General features: G+C 43.3%; 1 long non-coding RNA gene across 1 annotated transcript; it reads right to left on the bottom strand.

Moving 5' to 3' along the window:
• Positions 1–6990: 6990 nt before the first annotated feature.
• LOC119646235 lies at positions 6991–7508 on the bottom strand. The gene is made up of 2 exons (XR_005248702.1): positions 7248–7508; positions 6991–7176 (listed from the first exon to the last, which is right to left on the bottom strand). It is a non-coding gene; the product is annotated as an uncharacterized LOC119646235 (long non-coding RNA).
• Positions 7509–11127: the final 3619 nt, after the last annotated feature.

Below are 11127 nucleotides of genomic sequence, written 5' to 3'. Positions count from 1 at the left end.
ATGCTGATTTCTTTTCCGTTGAAGTCAATTTTATATACGACTTGGGATATTCTGCTCAGGATCCTATGAGGTCCGGAGTACGGTTGTACTAGCGAGTCCCGTCGAAGAAAAACGTGAGTGCCGGTTTCCAAACTCTTGTCTCGAAAAACTTTACGTTGACAATGATTTGCAGCTCGCACGGGTCGAAGTGTTCGCATTGTTTCTCGAAGTTGCTTGATGAATGTGTTCGGCTAGGTGTGTTTATTTTCGAACGCTATGAACTCCCCTGGAGACACAAGCGTTTTTCCGTAGAGTACTGGATCCTCCGATATCGCCCTTATAACTATTTTGTAATTGAAGTAAAACCGTTGGAGGCCTTAACGGGATCATCCCGTGTGAAGGCCGTTATTTCGCTTATTTTAGAATTTTTTGTAAAGAACCGGATAAAGAAACAAATATGATTTTTTTCACCATATATTTATTAATATTTTGAGCATGCGTAGTAATTTTTCCAACCCAATCACATAGCTCATTATTGAAATACAGAGCAATATGTACATCCATTTGTTTTCCCGCTACCACGCTAGAGGGCGCTGTGATCATCTTAAAGAAAAAATGTAAACGATATTTTAACGTGCGGACTTAATCACAGTCCGCAAACTAGGATTATTAAAAAATATTGGAAGCTAAATTTTTAGTGCCTTGTTAAACTTTTTTTCTGTAAATTATCCTATTTTTCGAACCGTAGAAATATGTTCTAAGTCGTGAAAATTTCAAAGAATTTCATTGGATGGATTTTGGGTTAAAGTGACAACAGATTTTCAACATGCAGTTTCGAGAAAAACGCTTTTAAAACGTAGAATGCGATTTTCAACCATCAAGTCTTCTTCTTCTTTTTCTTCAGCCTTTGCCCCGTTTACAAGCGGGGTCGTCTCGTCGTGATCGGATTCGCCATCTGGCTCTATCGAATGCCTGATCTGGGTGCAATCTCGAGGCTTTCAGATCCCCATCCAGCGTATCAAGCCACTGTTGCTTAGGTCTGCCTTTTGGTCGTTTACCATCGACTTCGATGTTCAGACCAATCTTTGCAAGTGAATTCTCGTTTGCACGAATTGCGTGACCATACCATCGAAGACGCCTCTCTCGCAACTTTTCCACGATCGGTGCAACCCCATAATGATCGCGGATATCCTCATTTCGGATGTGATCTAAACGTGTGACGCCACTAGTCCAACGTAGCATCTTCGTCTCCATTACCGCAAGACGCCGTTCATTGTCTTTTATGGTCGGCCAACACTCAGAACCATAGAGAGCGACAGGACGGACGACATTGCGGTAAATTTTAGATTTGAGACGTTCGTTGATACGTCGATCACAAAGGACACCAGTTGTGGAACGCCACTTCATCCAGGTTGCGTTAATGCGTGAAGCAATTTCATAACTCAGTTCTCCATTGGCTGATAGCGTTGACCCGAGGTATTTAAATCGCTCAGTTCTGGGCAGATCACTGCCGCTGACAGTGATTGTGCCTGTTTCATGGGGATCGGTCGTCAAAAATTCAGTTTTGTTTAAATTCAATCTGAGACCGTGTTGCATGAGGCGATCATTCCATTTTTGGACAAGTTGCTCAAGATCATTTTTGCTATCAGATGCTAGGAAAACATCATCTGCATAAAGCAGTGTGTAGGGCGCCGGACGTTGGATATCCCGTGTGACGGTGTCCATAACAAGGACAAAGAGGAGTGGTGAGAGGGCACTTCCTTGATGAACTCCAACAGAGACACGAAGCGGTTTTGATACACCCGCCATACATCGAACTTTACTTTTTGGATCGTGGTAGAGCAATTGAACCCAGCGCACGAGTTCTTCTGGCACGAAGTGTTGTCGTAAAACATACCAGATGAGTTCGTGTGGTACACGGTCAAACGCTTTCTCTAGATCCAGAAAGGCAATGTAAAGAGGGCGATGCTTCGCACCGTGTTTCTCCATGAGTAACCGCGCGGCGTGTATTGCGTCAGTAGTTCCGCAGTTCTTGACAAATCCGGCTTGATTCACGGTTATTTCAAGGATTTCGCGAATACGGTTGTCAAGAATGCGTTCAAAAATCTTCATGGTATGGGAAAGTAACCGGATCGGACGGTAATTTGAACATTCTGCTGGACTACCTTTCTTTTTCCATACTGGAACAGTGGTACTTTCTTGCCAGTCAGATGGTGTGCTTCCTTCCTGAATAACCCGGTTAAAGAATTCACTGAGCCACAGTGTTGGGTCCCAGCTCTTCGCTTTCCAGAGCTCAGATGCCATGTCGGCAGGTCCTCTTGCTTTCCCCGATTTCATTTGTTTTATTGCCTCCTCGATTTCAGTTGCGCTGACTGGTGGAACTGGTCCAAATGTCGGCAATGATTGTGGATGTGGAGGATGAGCAAATTCTTCAGTTGAAATCTGCTCGAAGTATTCTCGCCATCTATCCGTTGCGGCTCGACGGTTGGTAAGCAAAGTAGCGTTCTTGTCATTAACACAACAGAAGTGTTCGATATCCTGTGTGCGTTCATCACGGCTTTTAGCAAGTCGATACAGATCTCTCTCGCCATCCCGAGTGTCCAGTTTATCGTAAAGATTTTTGAAATGGTTCGCTCGGGTGACAGCGACCGCTTTCTCTGCTTCCCGGTTGGCATTCTTATAAATTTGCAGCAGGCGTTTTATCGTCGAGAAATTTGTGTTAGAGGCGTTTCTTTTCACGGACCTTCAACCATCAAGTCTTAACTGACCATTAATCTGCTATACCTAATCCATAAACCTTAGGTTTCTTGAAGAAACCCATGTAAAGGCTTCAATTCTTATGATTTTAGCGAAGTCATTTAAATGTCATTTGGATCGATAAATACCGAGCTTTATTATGGCGATCGACATAAACCTGGCATGTGACATTTTACCTGTTTAACACTGTAATTTTTTGCCCATATATTCTACACTATGCCTAGATACAATTGATGTAAAAAAAAATCGATTCCTCGATGTCAGCGTTCCAGTATTCCGTTCGCTGCGGGAGGACAGGGGGTTGTGTGGCCCATTCGTTTTGTTAGGGTTTGGAAAAGATGAACTCCAATTTGGTCCCCTTATCTGTAGTCACTGTGTGTGGGACGCCGAACAGGAAAATAAAAACAGGGAACAGGGAAATAAACTGTTGCAAAGGATGCGGCCGTTTGATCCGGGACTGGTATTGCGTCGGGCCATTATGGGCAGACAATATAACATATAAGACCATTCGCAAGACTCTCGAACAAAACCTCGATCCAACCCCAAGGAAGTGTCGCACATTATCTTTCTCCGATCACTGCATGGAAGGCTTTCGAGCTACAGCGGTGTTCTGTTTGATTGATTTTAAAAGTATCTGGAGTTCAGGATTCTCTTGGTGTTCCCTGGTAAATTCGTCAGCATTGATTGCAGCAAGCAAGTTGATTGTTACAACGCTCGATCAGGAACTTTGTCTTTGTCACCCTGAATATGCTTTATATTGTTGGTGAACTCCGAGAATGAAGCTTAGTTATCGGGTTTGTCGCCGTGTTGCTTTTTCTGTTTTCTTCTGGAATGCGTACGTAAGGGGCTTGTAATCCGTCCGGCCTGAGAAATCTCTGGTCTCCAGGTAATGTCTGAAGTATTTTATGCTGTAGTGAATGGCGAGAAGCTCCCTGCCATAAACGCTGTAACGTTTTTCCGTACCAGAAAGCTTTCGTTGTCTTGCAGCTGTTGTTGTAGGACTGAACCGATTGTGGTGTTCGATGTACCCACTACTAATGAGAAAGGTTGATTTTTTATAGTGAACGAGAGTTATCGTGAGGGATTCTTTGCTTGTGCTCCGGGCTCGAATTACGACACTACCTACAATCCCCTCTGATAATCAGGTGGGAGTGAATACTGAAGCCATTCACAACACAACCCTTCGTAACACCTATAAGGGGGAATGGATGCCGCAGTATCAGCAGCTAGCAGATGTCTTGGAGATGAAGCCTCAATAAATGATCTTCACAACGCCCTGTGAAGAGGGTTACCTTTGATACGGCCACAAACATACTTGACCCCAGCCGCAAGAAAAAACGAAACGTTTGGTTCGTCGGGGAATGTATGCTAGCAATGGAATGGAAGAATGCTGCATACCGAGTAATGTTGCATTCTCAAAGAACGTATGCACGCGCAGAACATTATCACGAAAGTCGTCGAGTGAAAAAGACAGGGAGCAACCGCACCAAGCGCGAAAGTTTTACCAACAAGTCAGCAGGATGAAGCCTTATACACCTCGATGCTCATCCTGCCGAGACAAAGACGGAAATCTGATTTCCGACAGAATGGGCATATTAGAGCGATGGGTTGAGTACTTTGATGAGCTACTGAACAACCAGAACATCGGCGAGTTGGAGGTCCCGCCAACTGAAGACGACGGACAAATACTGCCACCACCAAGTTTAGGAGAAACAGTTCGTGCAATTCATCCGCTAAAAAATCATAAGTCGCCAGGAGCCGATGGAATTACAGCCGAATTGGTTAAATATGGAGGCGACCAGTTACACCAAGTGGTTCATCATCATCAGTTGTGCTCAAGGTATGGGACAGCGAATCAATGCCTGACGATTGGCAACGAGGCATTATCTGTCTCATACATAAAAAGGGAGATATCACACAGTGCAGCAATTATAGAGGTATCACGTTGCTGAGTACCATCTAGAAGATATTCTCAGCTATCTTGCTAGGTCAGATAGCTCCATACGCTCAGAACATCATTGGCCCACACCAAAGAGATTTCACTCCAGACAAATCAGCAACAGATCAGATTTTCTCTCTGCGGCAAGCGATGGAAAAACTGTTGGAATATGGACATCAGTTGCATCATCCTTTCATCGACTTTAAAAACCGCCTATAATAGCATAGCCAGGGTAAAACTGTACACGGCCATGAGAGAATTAGGTATCCCAAAGAAATTGATAAAACTGACTAGGCTGACCCTGACCAATGTGCGAGGCCAGATAAAAGCAGCAGGATCACTTTCAAGACCATTCGACATCAACAACGGTCTATGACAAGGGAATGCCCTATCATGTGTCCTTTTCAACCTGGCCCTGGAGAAAGTGATCCGTGATGCTGAGGTAAATGCGAGGGGTACGATCCTCTTTAAGTCCACCCAACTACTGGCCTATGCTGACGATATCGACATCATGGGAAGAACGACCCGAGACGTATAAACTGCCTTCATCAAGATCGAGCAGGCGGCAATCGGCGCGAGATCTGGGGCTGCACATTTATGAAGGCAAGACAAAGTATATGGTGGCAACATCAGCACCAAAAACCAACCAACCATCAACATCAAACCGTTCTGGTCAAAAGGGAAGAATAAAGATAGGAGACTACAACTTTGAGACCGTTGATAATTTCTCCTATCTAGGGTCAAAAATCACAACCGATAACAGTTATGACGATGAAATCCGCGCACGGTTGTTGTCAGCCAACAGAGCCTATTTTATCTTACAAAAACTGTTTCGCTCGAAACGTCTCACCATAGGGTCAAAGCTCTTACTGTACAAGTCCTCATGTATTCCTCGGTGACCTGGTTTCTTAGCAAAAAGAATTGCAAACTCTTGGTTGCGTTCGAGAGAAGAATCCTCCGAAGAATTTTTGGCCCCCTACATGAGGATGAACGATGATCGATACCACGACCGTCAGGTTGTGGATAAAATCCGGCTCAACAGGTTGCGGTGGGCGAGTCACCTAATCCGTATGGATAAGGATGATCCCACCCGGAAAGTCTATAAGGGCAATATCTATGGTAGAAAAAGAAGACGAGGCCCTACCTGATATGGAACGATATCGGTTGTTCTGCCGTGCCGTTGTTGATGATGATGAGAGTTGAAATTTTGCTGAGTTAGAAGTTAAATTATTAACGAAATTTTTACAATATTTACTAAAAAAAAAGAAAAACCTTTGCAAACGCGAAAAAAAAATAACCATCGATTTCTTCCAAAGTAATTTTAGTCTATAAAAGTAGTTATGAATTAATTGCGTTGATTTTGCTCTAACCTCCCCAGGTAAACGTCAGTTCTCCCATTTATTTAGGGTTCTCCCCATTATGTTAGAATCGGCAGGGGCGAACGTTTAGGTTGGGGTGGGCCGCCATGTCATCTGGCCCCCATGAAGAGGAAAGGAAGACGGAGGCCACTCGTTGCGTAGATGCCTGAATCGGCTCAGGGCTAGTCCTTTCCCGTTGATCTTGCGCGCTTTAGGTTTTTGTGATTTAGTCCCCGCTCTTGTTATGCCATTTAGCTCCGTTGGGATTGAAATTTTGGATGGTATCAACCGGGCTTTTAGTATTGAGTCAAGATATGTGCTAGCATTCGGGTTAGCTCCAGCATCTATGGTCATCTCTCTATTTCAAAATTCGGTACAGATTTTTAGGCTTTTGTTAGGGTTTTCCTGATGTCTGCCAGTAACACATTGCATGATTAGATTATGCCACATGTTGGCTTATCGCACGTCCTATCAAAGTACGCGAAAAATCGTAGATGGCTTTACGTTCCTTAACAAGAAGGGCGACAGGGTCACTCCTATGATCACCATCACAGCTCTGAGGTTTTGCTGACATTCCCATACCAGTTTAGATATGTTTTGGTGTGACACAACAGTTTTTAATGCCGCCTGACTCTTAGAGAGAATATGGACTGTTGCACTTTGAAAAATCCAATTTTCTTTGACAGTAAGTCGGACTTTAAAGCTATAACTTCGCTCCAAATCCTCTTAATATTCATGAACCTTGTGATGTCTTCTACAGTCCCGTGTGATTCTAACTTTAACTTCAATTCTCACGAAGTAAGGTGCATGTCGTTCAAATGATGGTGTTAAGCGAATTGTAAAATCTAAGATGGATGATAGCCTTTGGATCTTTGGAAGATCCTTGGGAAATAAAGAGTATACCTTCTCCCGATGGAAAATTCTGCCAGTTACGGCCAAATGCAGATTCAAAAAAAATCATTTTGCAGTTCGTGTTTATTCATGGTTTTTATAAAGTCGCCTTAACTGCTACAGTCAATAAAGAATGAAAAGAAGAAACTCGCCTTTTACCACTCTTGTATTGGCCTTATTAGCTGCAATCGGAATTTATACAACTACTTTCTCCATTTCGTTTCGTTTGTGGCATCTTCCTAGAACTAACTTCTGTGGAAAAGAAAGAAAACATCTTTAAAAAAACGCAAATCAAATAAGGCCCGCATTTTGGTGTTATATACCTTCTAATACTATGACTAAAGTCAGTACCCCAGCCAGCATAAGATCAAGTTTAACGATAATATCAGCCAAGAATTCCAGAATTAGCATGTTTATGCGCAATAACTCGCTTCTTTTAACACATAACAAAACGCAATTGAGAAGTAGATCTAATTTGGTGGTGGTAAGAATAGGGAGCTTCTCTCCAGCTTGGTTGAAAGGCGTACATACTAAAATAGACAACAAAGCGTCAATCAAACGCGTTCATCGTATCACTTTATTAGATTACTTTGATTAGATTAATGAAATGAACTAATTCCAAATAGGGGAAATGAGTTAATTCGGGAAAAGCATATGATAGGTTGCATGACAAGTTTTTTTTCGCAGTTCGTGTGAGATTATAGCACATAATTAAAAAATAATTTCATGTTTGGATCTCAAAGCGTGCAAACTGCAGAACAAGTCTCAGCGTAGTGGGCCGCATGGCGATCAAAAACTGAGAAATCCACTCTTATTTACCACCTACAGCTCTGCTACCAAATCCTACTCTCACCTCCACGTGGTAACCGTTGGGCAATGCATCTGCAACTAACGAGAAAGGGTCCCGGCGGGTTCCTTGCGCCGGAAAACAAGGTCTTAAGCTATGGAAAGGTCAACCTGAAAATAAACCTAACGAGCGCAAAGTGCATGGCACACGTCCCTGGAATACAATTTGGATCGTTGATTTTGGGCTGACTTTTGCAGGATTCTGAAAAAAATCCACATTTGTTACCTGAGTACGTAAGGTGAAATCTTACCAAAATGCCATTCAGGTGAATGTTGTGAACGCCTCCTTCCCGTTGAAACCCTCAATGTTTCGTCACCATTAGGTTGGTGGTGTAGGTTCAAATGGACTATACCTGATTAGCACCAATCCAGCTGAGCGTTAGATCCCATAAGGGCTTGCGTCAACCCGGGCATGTCTTCTTTGATTACATAGATAACCATGGGATCACTTAGTGATTACACACCCGGACACACAACGGAGCGTCAGCGAATGCGAATCCCAAACGCCAATGAACGTGAATATGTACGTGGACTTATTTCCACAAACTCAGTGGGCAAATTAAAAAATTGGTCGAGATGTTGGAGGTCGAAAAAAGACGTTTCATTTATCAAACAATGAGAGTATTAGGGCTCTTTATAAATTTACGGAGATTGAAAAGAAAGAAGCGATTGAGAAAAATAACTCCAGGATAAAAGGCTTCCGCGGTAAAGAGTAACAATATCCCGAATGTGGACTCCTCGAACTCGAGACGCACGAAAGAAATGACACAGAAGCCGCGAATGGAGAATGCAATTGTTACAAACCTAAAACGGATGGACGATAGAGAAGTAGTTACCTAGAAACAGATGGCGAAGGAAAGCAAAGAATTAAAAAAACCGAGGCCCGACGTTATTTTGATTAAGAAAACGGAGGAAATGTCGTATGCGGACTTAAAAACCGACCCTAAATTGGTGAAAATGGGCAAAATGGTGTCCAAAATTAGAAGGACTCAAAACGGGGATCTATTGCTAAAACTTACCGAAATAGGAGAAAAATCAGCTGAGTTCAGATGGACCATTGGAGAAGCCCTAGGCGTACAAGTAGAGGTTAGAACCCTAGTCCATCGCATTACCATCGAATGTAAAAACATCGATGAAATTACTACCAAGGAGGACATAGTCGCGGCGATTCGCTCTCAGTTTAAAATCGGGGAAGCATGAACCTTAGCGGCGCTTGTCCTTCCTGCAGAAAGCGCGAAGAAGTTTTTGGAAGTAGGAAAAATAAAAGTAGGTTGGGTTGTCCGTCGCATCCGGGAACAGGCGATGATTACAGTGTTTCAAATGAGGAAGATCGTTCCAAGCTATGCAGGAGATGCGGAGTTGAAGGCCATATAGCGAAGGACTACGATAATGCACCATAATGTATGTTCTATAAAAAAGACCAGGCAACAGATGCTAGCCACATAGCTGACAGTAGTAAATGTCGAGTGTTCAGAAGGGCCTTGAATACTACGAAATCAACATGAAGGTAATACAGATAAACCTCAATCGTTGCGAGGTGGCTCAGGATTTCGTGGCACAAACTATAGTAGACGAGAGATCGGACGTGGTTTTAATCAGCGAATCATACAAAATACCAGATAAAAGTGCATGGATTCATGATAAGAGTAAATAGGCCGCTATGTGAGCATGCGAGGAGCAAGCGTTCCTAGAAATCGAAAAAAAACGGCATCAACTTTTACAGCTGCTGTGCAAGACCTAGTTGGACAATAGAAGAATTCCAGACAATGGTAGACCATATGGTGACAGATGCAAACACTAAGGGTCCACTAGTTATCGGCGGTGACTTCAACGCATGGGCAACAGAGTGGGGTAGCAAGCATACTAACGTCAGAGATTGAAGGCTACTGGAAACGTTTGCGTCTTTGGAATTGGGAATTGCAAATAACGGTGAGGCAAACACCTATCGCAAAGCTGGTATGGGTTCGATTATAGACATAATTTTCGCCAGCTTTTCGCTTCCGCCTAAGTTGAGGTGGTATGTTAACGAAGAACTCACCAACAGTGATCATCAGGCGGTCGTGTTTGAAATCAAAGAGCATAGAATGGCATAGAATTTCAAAGTATCCAAAATGGAAGGATAGCCTCTTCGATGAACATGCGTTTGACTTGGTAATGAACTCCGCCAGTATGGTGCAGAGAAGTTGACCAGCTAATTCAATCTTCAATGCCGAGAAGAGTTCCTAGCAGAAGAAGCTCACCATGCTACTGTGACGCTGAGAGCAAAGTGCCTGCAAGCCCGAAGAAGCGTCCAACGTTCGAGGAGAAGATTGGACTTTCAGGAGCTGCTCTTCACATTCAAACAATTAAGGCATGATTTGCGAAAAGCCATCAAGCAAAGCAAAAGCAGATGCTTTAAAAACATCTGCAACGAAGCTGGGTTTACGTCAGGGAACAGTTATTAAATATTTTTAATTTCGGCATGGTCATAAAGGAAAGTGCCTGTCATGTGCTGCTTCTTCTCTTCCTCAGCTTTGGTCCCTTCAAGTGGAGGGGTCGGTTCACCTGGATCGGGTAAGCCACTTCTTTTGATCGTAAGCTCGGCCCACATGAAATTGAGAGGCTCTTAAGTCATTGTTTAGCGTATGAAATTATCGTTTGCGCGTTTTGGACGTGATCTTGACAGGGAAATTGCTCTCATTATTGTTGGTAATCACTAAGCGTTTGGAACCGGAGAGAGCGATGATTTGTCTCTCTTCATATTTAGACGTAGTCCTGAAAATTTGAGTGAAAATCTTGAAATCATTTTGCACGGTCATATGGGGTCGAGTAGCTTTCAAGTCACCATCTAGCATATCATGCCATCGTTGTTCCGATCGGCTGTTTGGTTGTTTCCATCGATTTCGATGTTCAGACCAATCTTTACAAGTGAGTTTTTGTCAACCCATACCATCGAAGACGCCTACGAGCGGTGCACGTAACGTAATCACCTGGGTATTTATGAGACGCTACTGAGTTGTGGGCACTAACTAAGGAAGTTAGCCTTGTGAAAGTATACTTTAGGATTTGTCTCTGTATCCGGAATTCACGTTCAAATAGTTCCCCAAAGTTAATAGGTTGGTATTGTTGAGGAGTTTTCTAGGCCTGCCTTAGTAAGGAACTTAAGACACCCGGGTTTTGCGCCGAGGTCCACTAATTCGATACCCCCAAAAGCTGTCTGGCGTTCTGACCTACGTCAACGTTGTATCTCAGGCAGAGTCTGCCTCGTCTTCTTTTTTTGCCATAGATATTGCCCTTATAGACTTTCCGATTTTATTCACAGCTATACGGGCGTGGTATTAAGCATATTAGCAAATGATATATATGGGAGACACGAGC

This window comes from Hermetia illucens, chromosome 1, assembly GCF_905115235.1.
Source record: "Hermetia illucens chromosome 1, iHerIll2.2.curated.20191125, whole genome shotgun sequence".
Taxonomy (NCBI): domain Eukaryota; kingdom Metazoa; phylum Arthropoda; class Insecta; order Diptera; family Stratiomyidae; genus Hermetia; species Hermetia illucens.
This window is presented reverse-complemented; position numbering and strand designations above follow the sequence as displayed.